General features: G+C 44.9%; 1 long non-coding RNA gene across 1 annotated transcript; it reads left to right on the forward strand.

Moving 5' to 3' along the window:
• Window positions 1-1056: 1056 nt before the first annotated feature.
• Window positions 1057-2356, forward strand: LOC132527517 (uncharacterized). Its single transcript, XR_009543020.1, has 2 exons — window positions 1057-1381; window positions 2035-2356. It is a non-coding gene; the product is annotated as an uncharacterized LOC132527517 (long non-coding RNA).
• Window positions 2357-7203: the final 4847 nt, after the last annotated feature.

The following is a 7203-nucleotide window of genomic DNA, read 5'->3' on the forward strand; positions in this document are numbered from 1 at the left end:
TTTTCTCAGGGTATATGCCCAGTAGTGGGATTGCTGGGTCGTATGGTAATTCTATTTGTAGTTTTTTAAGGAACCTCCATACCGTTCTCCATAGTGGCTGTATCAATTTAGATTCCCACCAATAGTGCAAGAGGGTTCTCTTTTCTCCACACCCTCCCCAGCATTTATTGTTTCTAGATTTTTTGATGATGGCCATTCTGACTGGTGTGAGGTGATATCTCATTGTAGTTTTGATTTGCATTTCTCTAATGATTAATGATGTTGAGCATTCTTTCATGTGTTTGTTGGCAATCTGTATGTCTTCTCTGGAGAAATGTCTGTTTAGGTCTTCTGCCCATTTTTGGACTGGGTTGTTTGTTTTTTTGTTATTGAGCTGCATGAGCTGCTTGTAAATTTTGGAGATTAATCCTTTGTCAGTTACTTCATTTGCAAATATTTTCTCCCATTCTGAGGGTTGTCTTTTGGTCTTGTTTATGGTTTCCTTTGCAAGGAGAATGTTGAATCACTATTGCTGGACAACTTCACCAAACATTCTCGTTTGTAAAGATGGGAGACTGGACGGGAATGTGCATTCGCAGACATTTTTGTGAGAGGTGACAAATGGGCGTAAATCCTGTTCGGGAACAATTCTTTAAGGGGTGTGCTTGCTCAGTTTCCTCAATCTGGGCAGCACAGTAACAGCAGGTGCCAGTTGGGGTCACTTGGATTTTGTACTGCCCTTTAACAATACCTAAAGAAAGACATCCTCTAAACATTGGGCTTTATAAAGAAGAAAGGAGGATTAGATGAGTGTGGCTGGACTCACATGCTGGAGTGAGCTGTATACAGTCACTAAATAGATGACACACATAGATATATGTAGCAAATTACAAGTGTCACAATGAGTATGATGAGTAATATGACTTGGAAGCCAACTACCAAATCTTGTAGTTCAGGATTCCAAGACTAAGGGCGGGATTTCCCTGACTCTTTTTTTTTTTTTTTTTTTTTGCGGTATGCGGGCCTCTCAGTTCTGTGGCCTCTCCCGTTGCGGAGCACAGGCTCCGGAAGCACAGGCTCAGCAGCCATGGCTCACGGGCCTAGCTGCTTCGCGGCATGTGGGATCTTCTCGGACCGGGGCACAAACACGTCTCCCCTGCATCGGCAGGCTGACTCCCAACCACTGCGCCACCAGGGAATTCCTCCCTTACTCTTTAAGGCTTCATTTTTTTCCTTCGGGATGTTTCTGCAGCATCTTCACCTTGTCGTTTTCTACCTTCAGTACTGTCCAGAGACCAGATGGCCATGCATCTCTCTGTGGGTCCTTAAAGGCAGGAACCATGCCCCCCTTCCTAGCAGCACCTTGCAGAGGTGGCCACATTCTGGAGATGGAGGCTACATGGTAAGATGAGGGAGGTGGACTCAGCAAAGCCCCTGCACTTTTGGCAGAACTGCTGACCCAGAGGGACATGGGTGTCTTGGGGGTAATTAGTATGGGCCAGTTGACTTTAAGAGTTTCCCTTATCCTATGTTCCTTTATGCCACTATCCTATGTACAACCCCAGGATCTGTGGAAGCAGCAAAAAGAACTGAGACTGAATTTCCCTCTAGTCCAACTGGTACTCAATTCATACTTGATGAGTGACCAGTGGGCTACCTCCTGTAGACATGGTCTTTTGGCCTGGGTGTTGGGATGACTTGGATGTGGTGCTTTCGAGAGAACAGAAACCTGTATCCCTCAGCTAGACAGACCGAGATGAACAGACAAAAAGGCATGGAGTGTTTGACCCCTGCTGGGCACTTAATAACTGTGTTGTTAAATGAATGGATTTAGATATGTGACCTAGACTGGAACAAATATTTGCTTTATTTCTTTGATAATACTTAATGAATATCTCTTATATTTGAATTGTACGTATCTCCCCCAAATAGTTTTTATGACTAAACCTGGTAGATAAGTAAAGGCAATTTTCCTGAGGGCGTAATCACGGCCAGAATTAGGTGATACTCAGAGAAGACAGGCATTCTGAGTGTCCCTAACATGTTTATTCCCAGGGCCAGCCACCTTCCTCATCTGGTGATTCCAGGGCTCCAGACTGGGGGAGGGGAGTGGAGGCCTGAGGAAAACACACATCATACTTCATGGTCCTTTACAGGCTGAGGAGGCTGGTTTGCTCTAGAACCAACTGTAGCCACTGCTGGGATCCTCTTTATGGTGCCTGCCAATCCATGATGGGGATGATAAACAACTCTGGTGGATGGATTTAATGGATGAAGGAAACAATTTTCCTAGGGAGAAAGAAAGTGGTTTGTTTTTAAGACTTGGTTCCTCTCTTAGTCCCGGTGGTTTGTGATTTATAAAGATCTATTCAGCTCATCTCTATGGCTCCTTCCTGTTTACCACTTTCTTCAGATCCTGATACCACTAAAGATACACAATTTCCAAAAATGTTGAAGTAATATAGGAAAAATAAAATTATTTTGATCAGTGGAATTGGGGGAGGGATGGAAATACAGATAATTCTTTTTTTAAAACTTTTTTTGGTCAAATATTTAAAAGTTAAAAATTTAGCAAGTTTGGTAATACAAACTTTCCTCTTACTTTCTGTACACTGAGTCTTTTGAATCATCTCTCGGTTTTAGTCTCTATAAGAGGTTAAGAAGGTGCCATTGCCAGGACTTAGAGTCCTGGTTTGGAGTGAGAAAAGACTCCACCAACCTGGAGCGAGAGTATCTGACTTTTCATCACGAGCCACATGATCAAAAAGCCACTTGTTTGTGATTACAGTGAAGTCCAGAAGGGCCTCCCTCTACTGATGAATACTGAACGTGATTCATGCGTGTGTCAAGTACATATGAAGGCTTTCATCCCCTTTTTCCTTTTCTTAGCCATCCTTCAGAGTGCCCTAGTTTCATGGTGTGCTTTTGGTGGAATTAAACTGAACACTTCAACTGAATAAAGCATTACTTTCGGCTTAATCACACTTACAAACGGATCCTGCACTGTGGGTTTGCCTCTTGGGGCAGAGGTCAGTGCACAATGGCATCAGTGACCAACAGGAATGAATGAGGTTTTAATGACCTGTATGAGCTGGCTAATCATGTAAGCGCCCCTGCTGAGATTCCAACATGCACTTCATGCTTCAGTCAGGATGGCCCCAAAGGGCCGGCCCTTCCATGTCCAGCAGAGGCCAGAAGTTGAAGGCTTGGATTGTAGACTGAAAGTCAGCAAGAGGAAGTCACAGGGTTGGCATGGAGTCCTTTTATCTCCCTTTTTAGAAACAAGGCCCCTCAGAGACAGAGAAACACCTAGAGCCCCCCTTTGAGAGCTGTCACCCATTGTCTCTCCAAGACAGAGTAGCCCTGCTCATAAAAACCTACCCAATCCTGGTTTAAAAAAATCTTCTGCAGAATTCCAGAGTGGGTAGTAGTTAATACAAAATAACATAATTTCTGACATGAGTGGATGTCCAAAAATGTTTCCATTTTCTCCTCTTCTCTTACCCGACCAATTTCTCATCTTATAAAAATTTCCAAAGTTTTACATCTGTATTTATTTAATAGTTTAAGCCTCACTCCAGCTCTCACCATGTCTTACTATATTTGTGTTTTTATGCTCCTCTTTCTGTCTGCTTTATCTCTCTCCATACTGTCTTTCCCTTCCCTCCTCTCTCCTTTTCCCTCTGTCTCTCACACCTTCCTTTGTCCCTCAGTTCTGCCCTCAATTTTTATGCTTCTTGCCCCTTTTCTTTCCATCTCTGTGTCTCTCTGCGTCTTTGCAGAGCTCTCTCTGTGTACGTTTCCTCGCCTTTGACAATTTCTTATGCCTCAGCTCCCCTTGCCCACCTCATCCTCCTCAGGTGCCCTTATTCCCATAATGTCCTGCACATTTCAGAGCCAGGTGCTCACCACTAGGAAGCCGAATCCAACAAAGAGTGCAACAGTGGTGGCAGTGGCAGGGAAATGAAGGGGATTCTGATGGGTGTCAGGAGCCCAGGGGGTTTCACTGCGGTTACTGAATCTGTTCCCTCTGGTTTAGTGTCTGGATGTTCAGTGGTATAATCTTCTGTGGTCCCCAGGTCTGGGGTGGTGTAGTCCTCCGTGGTTCCTGGGTCTGGGGTTGTATAGTCCTCTGTGGTGCCCGGGTCTGGGGTGGTGTAGTCCTCTGTGGTGCCTGGGCCCTCAGTGACATGATCCTTAGTGGTCTCTGGGTCAAAAGTGATAGAGTTTTCAGGGCTGGTCTCTGGGTCTTTAGTGGAAACATTTGGCTTGTTCCTACTCAAAAATAATCTCTTTTAATGTGGATCATTGATGGCCCATCATCATCTGCTTTGCTTACTAGTCTTTTTTTTTTTTTTTTTTTTTTTTTGCCGTACGCGGGCCTCTCACTGTTGTGGCCTCTCCCGTTGCAGAGCACAGGCTCCGGACGCGCAGGCTCAGTGGCCATGGCTCAGGGGCCCAGCCGCTCCGCGGCATGTGGGATTTTCCCGGACCGGGGCGCGAACACGTGTCCCCTGCATTGGCAGGCAAACTCTCAACCACTGCGCCACCAGGGAAGCCCTGCTTACTATTCTTCACAAGTATCTTGCCCATTCAAATGACACTTCTCCCCATATAATGTGATTTTATTTATTTGAGCTAAGGATCATTTGATATTTTAGGTTTAATTCTGATAAAACATTCTACAACATGCACTACAATATGGAGTACCCAGAGCTAAGTCATGTCCTTAGAAGATCTTCTCACCCAGCCTTTGATTCTGCCCTTGGTGGTTCTGGTCTCTTTCCATGGAAAAGTAAGCCTGACTCTTTCTAAACCTCCCTTCCCCCTGGGTTGGTATTTCAGTATCCCGGGTATTCAGACTCCATGTTTCTTTGTGTCACCTCTCATCCAGTTATGCCTGGGTCTCTGGTAAACAATTGAGGCAGGAGCCATGATTTTTATTAGAGATTGAATTCAGGTCGTGGCTTGGTATATGTTTTAGAATGAGGCAGCTCCTGGGTCAGATCTGGGGCCAAAGTGTCAAGATTGAGGGCAGGTAATATTCAAGGTGGTTTGAGGGTAGGAGAAGTCACAAGGGGCTGTGGATGTGGTCTGGTTGGGGTTGATAGAAGCACTGAATTGGGTATAAGTAGAAGGAAGAGATGGATCTTTCCACCTCCCACCACCTCCACCTGCAGGGCATCAGGACTGAGAGTGTTTATCCTTATGAATAAGTGCAGCCCACATGGCATAAATTTTGGGATTTTCGGCTCCTCTGCTCAAAACAATTCCCCCCTACCTGCTGCCGATTCCTCAAATAGGGCTCAAATATTTCATTTCCCAAGGAGGGATGAAATACAGAAAGTTAAGATCTAAATAATGAAAAGCAGAACATTTCCTTAAAAGAGGATGTAAGAAAGATAATGAACAGGACCATCGGAACCTACTCCCCTGTGACAGGGAACTGGGGGTAGGTACCAGGGTGTGGAGCTCCCCAAGGATCTCTCACCTATTCCACACCTTCTCTCAAGACTGGCCCTGCCTGAGTCCTAAGAGGTTCCTTCTCCAGGGATCCCGGCCCCTACCTCTCCAGACCCTGGGGAACCTTTGCACTCTTCTCTCCAAAAATAGTTCACTCACCCAGTTCCAAACACCGGAACAGAAGCAGCAGCAGGAGAAGGGATGAGGCAGCACATTTTCTTTTTTCATCTCAAGAGAATCCAAATGGGCTGGAACCCAGGATGCTTTTTCCTCCCTCCTTCTCTCTACTTTTTCTATCTCTCCTTCTCCTTAAGCACAGAGTGGCTGTGGGGTTCATATGTGCTGCTACAAAGGAATCCAGGATGCCTGGGTCTTCCTTCCTTCTTTCAGGGAGGAACAGCCTGCTTCTTTACTCTCTGTCAATCAAGGGAAGAAGAATTTGATGCAGAGGAGGGCCAGGGCAGAAGAGAGATGTCATAAGTGCAAGAAGGGGATCTTGGCTCTGCCCAGAACCCAGAGTTGAGCATAACAGGGGATCAAACTTGTCAGCGTGGGTGGCATCACTTTCTGATGCAGAGCCCTAGATGAAAGCTGTCCACCACACAACGTCTCAGTGCTCAGGGAGGGGCTTGGGCTTCCTTTTCCACAGGTGGGAGTGGTAAGGTTGGGGCGACCAAGGAGGGTTTCTGGCAGGCCTGCCTGGGGGGTAGTGCATGGTGAGAAGAGGGCTAGATGTCAGAGGGCACAGAGCACCTTGGTCCTTAACAGAAAGGAGGAACGTTGATGAGGGGGGAGAAATACCCAATCTCTCTATCTTTTAAAAATGTTTACTTATTAATTTGGCTGCGCCGCACCTTAGCTGCAGCACACGGGATCTAGCTCCCTGACCAGGGATTGAACCCCGGCCCCCTGCATTGGGAGCATGGAGCTTTAGCCACTGGACCACCAGGAAGGTCCCCCAATCTCTATCTTAGAACTGCCCTCTTCTCTCAGTCATCCACCCAAGTCCTTGTCAGTGGCTCATCTCCTACCTGCAGATTCATCTCCTTGCTGCTATTACTTGAATGCCCTCAACCCACCAAGATTTCCTCAGTGACCAGATGAAATTAGTTCACCTCCAAGAGTCCCATCGGGCTTGGAATGAGAATACCCATATTCCTTCCTTTGCGGATTCCCACCCCTGCATCGTTCAAGATTGTCCAGAAAATTATAGCTGCTTGTTTTCATTCAGAGTCAGGAGGTTTCCTGCCATTCGTGGGGCCTCCCTCTTTCCCAGTATCCTCTTAAGTGGAAGAGGAACTCGGGAATTACAGGACGGCTGGAACCACGTTCCCCTCTCAGATGGCGGCTGATTCCCTGAAAGTCAACTTAGTGAATGGCTGGTTTACCAAATTTAATTGATTACTTCAACTACGAATTTTATTTGAGTGGATTAAATATTATTTAGATGAATTAAGAAGGTATTTGTATATATTTAATATAACTAATGAATATATTTTAAAGGACTATCATAAGGAATAGATATTATTTTTAAGTCAGGAGGCACAATTTGCATATAATGAAATTAACCTTTTTTCATGTATAGATCTATAAAGCTTTTTGTTTTGTTTTATTGTAAAATTTTTTATTTTGAGATAATTTTAGACTTATAGGAGAGTTGCAAAGATAGTACAGAGAAATTATAAAATTTATACAATTATAGAAACTAAGAAATTAACTTTGGCATAATACTATTCACTAAATTACAGAATTTATTCAGAT

This window comes from Lagenorhynchus albirostris, chromosome 10 (genome assembly GCF_949774975.1).
Source record: "Lagenorhynchus albirostris chromosome 10, mLagAlb1.1, whole genome shotgun sequence".
Lineage (NCBI taxonomy): Eukaryota > Metazoa > Chordata > Mammalia > Artiodactyla > Delphinidae > Lagenorhynchus > Lagenorhynchus albirostris.